Raw genomic sequence first — 10,863 nt, forward strand, 5'->3', positions numbered from 1 at the left:
CTTACCCCCTGTTATTTTGGCAGGTCCGATCACGACCATGTCACACGGTCGTGGAATTTTATCGTAGCCCGTGTTTGGGAAAAATTGTTGTCCTGTTTTCACACGGCCCTAAGCACGCCTGTGCTCTTGGTCGTGTCCTTGTGGAAAACCTGTATTCAAGCACTCCATTAGTAAGTTAGATGTTGAAGACTAAATTTTAAAGAAGATAATACAGTTAGTGCTCGGGTTGCCTCCCGAGAAGCGCCTATTTATAGTCTAAGCTCGACTTACCTCTCCGTTGAATGATCATGGTGGTTTGAGGAGTTTATACTCCTCATTGCTGCTATTAATCTCATCAAAATAAGGTTTTAAACGAGTGTTGTTTACCTTATAAGTGCCGAACCTGGGATGACTCACCTCGACCGTACCGAATGGGAAAATGTTGAGTACTGTAAGAGGGATTTCTTCATTCGATGTGGTAGCGACAATGTGGGGATCTGTGGCATCTAATAAGACTCTATCTCCGACTTTAAGTTGATTTGGAAAGGGATTGAGCTTGTTCTGTCGTAGATTCGGTTTGTCAGGTGTTCTCAGTTTATGCGTCCACCATTCATCCAGCTCCTCAATTTGTAGCCTTCGATCTTCATGAATGGGTCCTCTACTATTGCTTGAGAATGGTTCATGTACTTCCTTCAGACTCATTTCCTGCAAAGAAGGTTGCACCATATTGTTAGTTTTAGTAGAATGGTTTAGACGATCACCTTCAATTTCTATTGTGTTATTAGAATTGCAAGCTTGAAGGGTGATTATTTCGTCTCCCACACGGAGTGTGAGTTCACCTGTGCCAAAATCAATAATTGTTTTAGCAGTTGCTAAAAAGGGCCTTCCTAGAATTAAAGGAGTGTTGCTATCCTCCTCTATGTCTAGAAAAATGAAGCCAACGGGAAATATAAATTTATCGATTTTAACTAGCACATCTTCAATAATACCCCTAGAAAATCTTATAGTTTTATCTGTTAATTGAATGCTCATCCTAGTCTGTTTGGGTTTCCCGAGCTGAGCAAATTGCGTTTAGCTCCACATGCGATGCCTCGTCTATCTTCCGCTTATTTGCTAAAAACTCCTTTAAAAATTTCATTGCGTTTGGCATCTGTGATAGAGCTTCAATAAATGGTAAGTTAATATGTAATTTTTTAAGAGTTTAAGGAATTTACCAAATTGTTCATCTGAGCGGTCTCTTCTTGTCGCGTTGGGATATAGCACACGATTTGTTTTTATTGTGATCTACCTCACCTTGATCTTTGCTCACCATAGCTTCTTGCATCGGTTCTTGCTCAGGCTCAACAAATCCTTCTTCATCTTGAACATTAATTGCATTGAGCTGTTCCCTTGGGTTAAGTTCAATATTACTTGGCAAGCTCCCTTGTGGTCATTCGGAGATTAGTTTGGAAAGCTGGCCTATCTAAGTTTCGAGCCCTTGGATCTACATTTTTTGATTTTTAAGTGTTGTCTCGATGTTCTGGAAACAGATTTCTAACATCGAGATAAACTTTGTGAGCATCTCTTCAAGGTTTGGTTTCTTTTCCTGTTGGTGGGTGGTTGTTGGTAGCCTGGAGGTGGTCTCTGGTTTCCTTGGCCTCCCCATTAGAAATTTGGGTGGTTCCTCCAACCTGCATTATAAGTGTTACTATATGGATTGTTTTGAGGTCGAGGATTATTACCCATGTAATTTAATTGCTCGTTATCGGTGTTGTGGCCATAAGGTTGGTATTCCGAATGGCTTATTCCACCTTCACTTGCTTCGTACTGCATTACTGGGTGAACCTGTGAAGAACTAAGAAAACCATCAATTTTCTTATTCAAGAGTTCTACCTGATTAGAGAGCATGGTGACCGAATCGACATTATAAACACTGGTTGTTTTTGTTGGCTTTGTCCTCATGACTTGCCACTGATAGTTATTCAGTGACATCTCCTCTATAAACTCATAAGCATCTTTAGGTGTTTTATTATTGAAGGTTCCACCAGCAGCAGCGTCAACCATTTGCCGAGTCGAATGATTCAGGCCATTATGGAATGTTTGAACCTGAAGCCAAAGCAGTAACCCATGGTGAGGGCACCTTCTCAAAAGGTCCTTGTATCTCTCCCATGCATCGTAGACTGTTTCTAAATCCATCTACACAAAAGAAGAGATATCATTACGTAATTTGGCCGTTTTAGCCAACGGAAAATATTTTAATAGAAATTTTTCAGTCATTTGTTCCCAAGTAGTGATTGATCCTCGTGGTAATGAGTTCAACCACTATTTAGCTTTGTTTCTTAATGAAAAAAGGGAATAACCAAAGACGAATGGCATTATCAGAAACACCATTAATTTTGAATGTACCGCATAGTTCCAAAAAGTTTGCTAAGTGAGTGTTGGGATCTTCGTCCTGCAAACCATCAAATTGAACAAACTTTTGTATCATTTGAATTGTGTTAGGTTTCAGTTCAAAAGTATTGGCAGCTACAGTAGGTCTAACTATGCTTGATTCAGTTCCTGTTAAAGAAGGTTTAGCATAATCATACATAGTGAGTGGAACAGGATTTTGATTAGCCACAATTGCAAGAGGTAGCTGATTGTCTTGGTTTTCAGCCATCTCTTCAGTTGGGGGTTGAGTATCATCTTCTGGCTCGTTCTCTGTGTATCTTAGGCTTCGCCTTATTTCTCTTTGGTTTCTGCGAACTGTGCAATCGATTTCTTCATCAAAAAGTAGTGGTCCTGACGGGTTTCTTCTAGTCATAAACTATAAAAACCTATCAGAAGAAAGAAAAAGAAAATTAGTAAATTGGAATAAAATTAAAAATAAAATTAGATTGCAAGAAAAATAAATGGCTAAAGTAATAAAAATTGAGTGTTCCTAATATTTTAGTTCCTCGGTAACGGCGCCAAAAACTTGATCACGTGATTTCGTGATAGGTTTTAAATATTTATAATTAATCGTTCTTGAAACTAACTATTATCGCGATGTAGGCAAGTGTACCTATCGAACAGTAGTATAGTTTTAGCAAGACCGGATTGTCGAACCCAAAGGGACTAAAAGTACTAGTAATGACTCTCTTTTTATTATCTAGCCTAAGAATAAAGAGGTTTTTGTTTTAACTAACTAATTATCTAAACTAAGAATTCACAGAGAATGAAATTGGGGAATTACTTTTGGGAAAATCGATTGAATTAAGACAATACCTAAGGAAAATCCACTTAGACTGTACTTGTTATTCTGGCTCCGAATCGGATAATTTATTCATTTAACTTGTTCCGCAGAGATCCCTAAGTTATGTTATTATCCCTATTCAAGACTAGTAACGTCTAATCCCTAGATTGAATCATTGATACCTTTCTCTAATTAACACCCTAGGGTTGCATTAACTCGATCTATGGATCCCCTTATTAGGTTTCACCTTAATCCGGCAAAATCTTGTCACCCTTGTCTAGGCATGCAATCAACTCCGCTTAATTATGACAAATGTACTCTTAGACAGGGTCTATTCCTCCTCTGAATAAGAGCTTATCTTGAATCAGTATCCTGGGATATCGAAACAAGAATTAAGAACACATAATTAAGAACAAGTTAAATATTTATCATACAATTCAGAAAATAATAACAAGATTCGTCTTAGGTTTCATTCCCCTTAGGTATTTAGGGGTTTTAGTTCATAACTAAATAAGAAAACATCTCAGAATAATAAAGAATACAAAACATAAAAAAAAACCCCAAAACTTCTGAAGAGGAAATTGAGGAGAGATCTTCAGTCTTAATGGTGAATTCGGCTTCTGAGATGGATCAATCGGCTTTCTTGGAGTAATTCTTTACTCCCTATTCTGTGTCTCCCCTTTCTTCCTCCTTTAGGGTGTATTTATAGGCTTTGGAATGCCTAAGAGACCTCAAAATTAGCCTTTTCTGAATTGGACTCAACTTGGGCTCGGCAGGGCCATGCCTGTGTAACAAGCCTGTGTGCGATTACTTCAGGCCGTGCTCGAGCCTGCCAAATTGACATGGTCGTGTGGTCTGCCCATGTGAGGAGGTCCAGGCCGTGTTGATTTCGTACTTTGGCCCATTTTCTCTGGTTTTGACCCGTTTCTCGTTCCTTTCTCTCTCCTATGCTCTCCTAAGTATAAAACATGAAATTAAAGCATTAGGAGCATCGAATTCACCAATTCTAATAGGAAATCATCCATAAAATGCGTTAAACAAGGGGTAAAAATATGTATAAATTACGGTTTATCAACCATTATGGTAAAAATACATATTTATACATCATAAGCATAGACCCATAACCATAAGGTCATCACAAAATCATTCTCATGGGCATGACTTACTTATTTGCATCCTTACCCAAGGTGCATCGTAAACCGAAATCATTTCTCATGATTTTTGCACAAATACTTGTACCACTTGTAACATCATCATAACTTTTCTCAATTATGGCACAATCTTTAAATCACCTGTTGAACCAGTTGGAATACTAAAGGATACCCGATAAGCCTCATACAAAAGGGTAAAGTGTCGATGCCATGTTCCAAACATGGTCTTACACTGGCTTTCATACATCGGTGTCGATGCCATGTCCCAGACATGGTCTTACACTAACACATATAACAATGCTGATGCCATGTTCCAAACATGGTCTTACACTGGCTCGCATATTGAGGCCGATGCCATGTCCCAGGCATAGTCTTACACTAGCTCTTATAAACCGATACCAATGCCATGTCCTAGACATGGTCTTACACTGACACATATCGAGGTCAATGCCATGTACCAGACATGGCCTTACACCGGCTCTCATAAACCGGTGCCGATGCCATGTCCCAGACATGGTCTTACACTGACACATATCGAGGCCGATTGTACTCGACCCTACATTTTTCTTAGATTGATCTTTGAATTCAATCTCAATTATCATGATTCGATAACAACTGTACGTAATAATAATACATTATATCATTTCTAATTTAATAATTGATCACTATCAACTAACCATATGAACTTATCTCGTTCGCTGAAACAACGAATTGAGTCGACTAACCCAATATTTTGTTTTCCCTCGTTCTCTGTCCAAATCTCGTCTCTCCCCAATCTATATAATAATAACTTTTACTTATTTAGTCATTAATTTATACAATTTAGTCCGAAAATTCACATTAGGACAACTTTACACTTTTGCCCCTAATGTTTCACATTCTTACAATTTAGTCCCTATCACATAAAAGTGCAAATTCATGAAACTAAACACAACCCAAGCTTAGCCAAATTTTTATAATTATTACTAGCTGCCCATAAAGCATACTTTGGCAAATTTACAGTTTTGCCCTTAAGCTTTCAAAAAATTACGATTTTTCACTTAGGCCCGTAAAATGATTTTCATCGATTTTCCTCATTAAACAAGCCTAGCTGAAACTAATTTAAGCTTATAGCAACTCTCAATTTCAATTATTCCACACATTTATCACCTATTTTATAACCTTTACAAAAAAGGTCTATTTTAGGTGGTTTCATGAAAAATCCTTTCACAAAAGTTGTAAATTAAACAACCAAGATTCATTTTCTTTCATAAAAATTCAACAAAAAACATGAGTATTAACATGGCAAAACCCTAGACTCTGAACAATTTTTTAAACTAGTCCATCCATTAGTTAGCTTAAGCTACAAAGGTTACAAAGATACAAAAATTGTCAAGAAAGACCTTAAAAAACACTTACTTGCAAGAGAACTAAGTGGCTAAAAGTTTGGGCTCTCAAACCCCCCATGCTTGCTGCCATTTTTGGTGGATGAAGAAGAAAGATGAAAAGATGACAACCTTTTTCCTTTTTGTTTTATTTTATTACGAAATAAGTCACCTAATGCCCACCAAACTTTGACTTTTCAATTTCTTTGTCTCCATGTTCAGCCACTAATTTTTATTGGTCTATTTACTCACTAAGGACCTCTAATTTAGTGTTCCATAGCTATTTAACAACATTAGCTTGTAGAACAAATCTTTTGTAATTTTTGCGATTTAGTCCTTTTTTTGCAATTAAGCACGAAATCGCTAAAATTAATTCACCAAATTTTTCATACACTCATATAATCATGCTATAACACATAAAATAATAAAAACAATAATTTCTCTGACCTCAGATTAATGGTTCCAACTAGGCCCAAAATCAGGGTGTTACATTATTTATTTTCAAAAGATCCAAGTGGTACCAATTCATAATGGCCTAACAATTTGGCCAATTCCATATTCAACCTGTTGAATATATAAGCATATTTCCAAAGTCTCATACATAACCATTTCAACAACATTTTCATCTAATTCATATAATTGTCAATTCAGCATGAGCTATATTTCCAATTCACAACCATTTAAATTACTATGCCAATTTCATACATAATGGCCAACCATATATACATCATTCAAATGAACATAATTATTCAAACTTTCAATTTAACCATTTATAACACAAAACTGGCTCAAAACTTAGGTACATGCCATATATTTAAACGAAAAGGGACTATACAAACATTGTTGAGTCAAGATCTGTTGATTGGATGTTGTACTACGCTTTGGGACTTCGAAATCTACTATAACCTATGCATAAAATAACAAAATATACACCGAGCAATAAAGCTCAGCGGTACTTACATGATTCAAACCATTAATAACGTGACAAATACCATTTGAACACAAGTAATACATTTTCTATAACCAACCAATTCAATTGTTATTCATATATCAAGTACTAGTATAATGCACCATATCATTTCAACAAGTTTATGTGCACATATCAATTCATACAATATTCATACCAAACATAAAATATATACATGATTCTATTTAGCTAAGTATATACAAATACACATAATCAATTCAAGTTTTACATTCAATCAATTCATATACCATTTATACCAAGTACCATAATTTACGCAAAGTTCCCATTTGATCAAGTATATATACACATATTATCTCATACATTACTATAACATAAAATCTCTATTTCATTTCATTGTATTCTACCTATCCACTTTTTATTAACACTTTTGATTTGTTTCTTTTTTGTACTGACCTTCAGGGCTTGTAATATTTGAAGCGCATGATCTTTCACATGCTTTCCACATTCGTGTTTTACATATATGGACATATGAAATCATTTCATACTTCAATTCAATAACATTTATCAAATTCATACTTATAATCCCTATTAACTAGACTCAATGGTCTTCACCTTAAAATATAGAGGCCTTATCTGTACGGAGACGATGCTATATTTTCACGGACCAAAAAGGATTGAAATATTTGTTCACCCAGAATGAGCTAAACTTGAGACAAAGGAGATGGACTGGATTACTAAAGAACTATAGCTAGATATTTTATTATCACCTAGGGAAAACAAACGTCATAGTTGATACACTGGTTCAAAAATCACTAGTAGCTTCTAAATGTATGAATGTTTCTATGGCTATAGAAAGGGATGATGCAATCTAATGGAGTTAAGGATCAAATCGACATTTCATTAACAAGTTTAGGAAGCTCAAAAAGTGGATGCCAAGTTGGAAGTAAAAAGAACTAAAGTGAAAAAGAATTAAAGTGGAAAGTGGTCAACTGAATGAGTTTACTATATGTGGTTATGGGAGTTTGTTCTTCCAAGAGAGATATGTTTTCCCAAAGATGTTGAGTTGAAGCGAGTCATTCTCAATGAAATGCATAACAACGTCTATGCGATGCATCCTAAAAGCAACAAGATGTATAATGATTTTAAACCACACTACTAGTGGTTGGGCATGGAAATAGACATAATTGAGTTTATATCCAAGTGTTTAGCACGCCAAAAAATCAAAGTAGAACACCAAGTTCCTTTAGGAATCTTGCAACCCATTTCAATTCTTGAGTGGAAATGAGAGCATGTCACTATAGATTTTGTACTGGGACTACTTTTGAAATTGAGGAAAAATGATTCAATATAGGTTATTGTTGATATGTTGACCAAGTTAGATCATTTTATACCTATGAGAGTTGACTAATCAATAGAGAAAATTCTTGAGCTTTACATCATTGAGATTATGAGACTAACACCTCTTTACCCTAGCTAATACCTAAACCTAAGCAATGAATGTTTTATTTCAGGAAAAATACTTTATTTAAGAACCAAAATTATTATTCAAGTTATTCTCATATTTTATACATTTTAAAGTCATTTAAGGCTTTATAGACCATTTGTGGCTAGTGTCGCTATCTTGAAGGCTCTTATGCTAAACAAGTCAAAACTTCTTTATATTTGTGTTAAGATCAGTACCACATAATCCAATACACATAACAATAGATTTAAATCCATATAATACTTCAATTTATCAACAAATACTTCTTTAATTCATTATATAAAAATTACTCTATTCCCCAAAAATTTCATTTAAACTTTTCTTACATATTAGCAATTCCATCACTTATATCTACTTCTTAGCACTACAACTCATTTGTTATTTATCTCTTCCTCCTCTTCATTCCACATTCTATATGTACATGTATATATATAAGAATATTTGGTTTTTAGTATAACATGCATATATGTAATATTAATTATTCTTTTACTAATTATACAGATACTTTTAACTAGGTTGTCTACTTGATTATTAGTCACTAACTTATTTATATCTTGGCCCAAAAAATTGAAATTAAGATCTTCTTATTTTTGAAAGTGTACTTAATGGAATTTTTACCATAAAAATTTTAGAATTTTCAAACAAGCCAATTAACATAGTTTTTTTGTATCAACCACACCCAATTCGATCACCAAATTTAAGCTGCGGGATGTCACATTTATTGCTGGAGGAACTACAAATAAAATTTTGATCCATTCAATAATTTATACAAGTTAATCCAGATAATACATCACTATAACATGCTATATATTCTTATTGAGGTTATATGAGCTTATGAAAGCTCCTATGATGCCCCAAGACTATTTGAGGACTAAAATGTAAAGTTTCAAAATGTTTCGGGCTGATATCACAACATCAACGGAAGGGGGCTTGGTGTCGTGACTATAAGAGTGTAATGTGATGACTTTCAAAATAGTGGTTAAGTGTCGCGACTTTGAAGGCAGACTCCCACAAAGTTTACTTCATTTTATTCAACTTGCCAAATTATACAACGGCAATAGTCTAAGGACCCAATATGTATTTCAACTCCTTAAAACTTTAAAACACTTATATACATGATCTAAACAATTCATAAGTCAAATTTATCTAACATTCACTAACCAAAATACCTAGTTGACCATTTACAACTTTAAACAGGTTTAATTCCAGGTACAAGCCATTTATTGAAACGTAAATAACAGTACAAATATTTTTTAGTTGAGGATCAATTATTCAAATATTGGTTCACCTCTCGAGACTTCGGGATCTACTGATACCTGGGCACAGAATGAACAAATCATAAGCTAAGTAATAAAGCTCAGTGGTACTTTCATGATTCAAGTCAATATAACATTAGCAATAACCAAATGAACACAATCAATGCAAGTTTAACAATTAGCCAATTCATATTCCAATCAATCCAAGAGTTTCAATTAACATATGATGTATGCAAGAAAAATTAAATTAATTAGATTTAAACATACCATTATGAAAGCTGCATAATAAGCATACATCCGATGACATTGTCATGAGTATGTTACCCTTATAAGATATATTTAATCTCTTTGGGATAAATCTATTTTCCCAATACGATTCTATTTTATCTCATGGTAACCATTACATCTTCCTTCATGAAAAGTCAATTGCTATCAAATAGCAATCAAGTCATTTATTAGAAAGACAAATGACTCGTAGCCATTTTTTTTTTCATCTATCATGTAATGCCAATAAGAGGGTATCATTTACCCATTAGTTGGGTTATAAATTTCACTATTGTAAATGATGCTACATATTGCAGAAATCGTATACCCAATGCACTAGCTTTCAATTCCTTATTTATTCAAACTCTAGCTTTTACTTACATCAAAGTATACGAGTCACTCATACATAGTCCATTATCCACTAAGGATTAAGGTATGCCACACTATGCACGTCACAAGTGAATAAATCCATATACAGATCTAGGATCTATTCTACTTGGGCCTCGTTCGATATGATGTTAGTCTAGTCAGTTACATCTATGTCTCTATCTTTTGGGAGTCGTCTACTTTGATACTGAAGACAAAGCATATCCTTAATTGGACTTAATAGATAACATATTATTCTTTCAACTAGTTTGCTCATTTTTTATTAGAATAATGACATGTTTAGGTTCATCTACTAATACAAGTTGTCTTTTTGTATTACGATCCGACCACATAATATCGCTTAGTATTAGTTAAATGTTAGATAACTACTGTGCCAATATTTGCTTCTATTTTGCTTTCTGTGCAAAGATTATTAATGTAATCAATGAATATTTTATTAAACCATTTTGTTCGAAAATTACAAGTATACTTAGATGAAAATGCTACACTAAAAGCACTAGATCCCAACATCCTTTAATGGTTAGGAATAGCATAGATGTCAGGGACCTAGCTTGTGATTCATCTCCAATGGCCAAATGTTGAATATATTAGCAATTTTCTCAATTGTACTCTTCAAGGAACACTTACCTCATGAACCTTTCTCGAAGGTTTTATCTTGGTACTAAATTGTAATGTCCCAAGATTGTAACTACCTTTCTCAAATGTTTGAGTGCTTGCAATTTAGTCTAATTTTATGATATTTTGTTAGACTTTAGTAGAACACCATTTAGCTGTGAAAAGCTAAATATTTTGGTTTTTAATTTCGTACCTAAGTAGTAGTTGGACTAAAGAGTTGGTGATAGAGCAACATTGTTGAAA

General features: G+C 34.4%; 1 non-coding gene across 1 annotated transcript; it reads left to right on the forward strand.

The window, feature by feature from the left end:
* The first annotated feature begins 2,080 nt into the window (after nt 1-2,080).
* Nucleotides 2,081-2,187, forward strand: LOC121205942 (small nucleolar RNA R71). Its single transcript, XR_005901016.1, has one exon. It is a non-coding gene; the product is annotated as a small nucleolar RNA R71 (small nucleolar RNA).
* Nucleotides 2,188-10,863: the final 8,676 nt, after the last annotated feature.

This window comes from Gossypium hirsutum, chromosome A08 (genome assembly GCF_007990345.1).
Source record: "Gossypium hirsutum isolate 1008001.06 chromosome A08, Gossypium_hirsutum_v2.1, whole genome shotgun sequence".
NCBI classification, from domain to species: domain Eukaryota; kingdom Viridiplantae; phylum Streptophyta; class Magnoliopsida; order Malvales; family Malvaceae; genus Gossypium; species Gossypium hirsutum.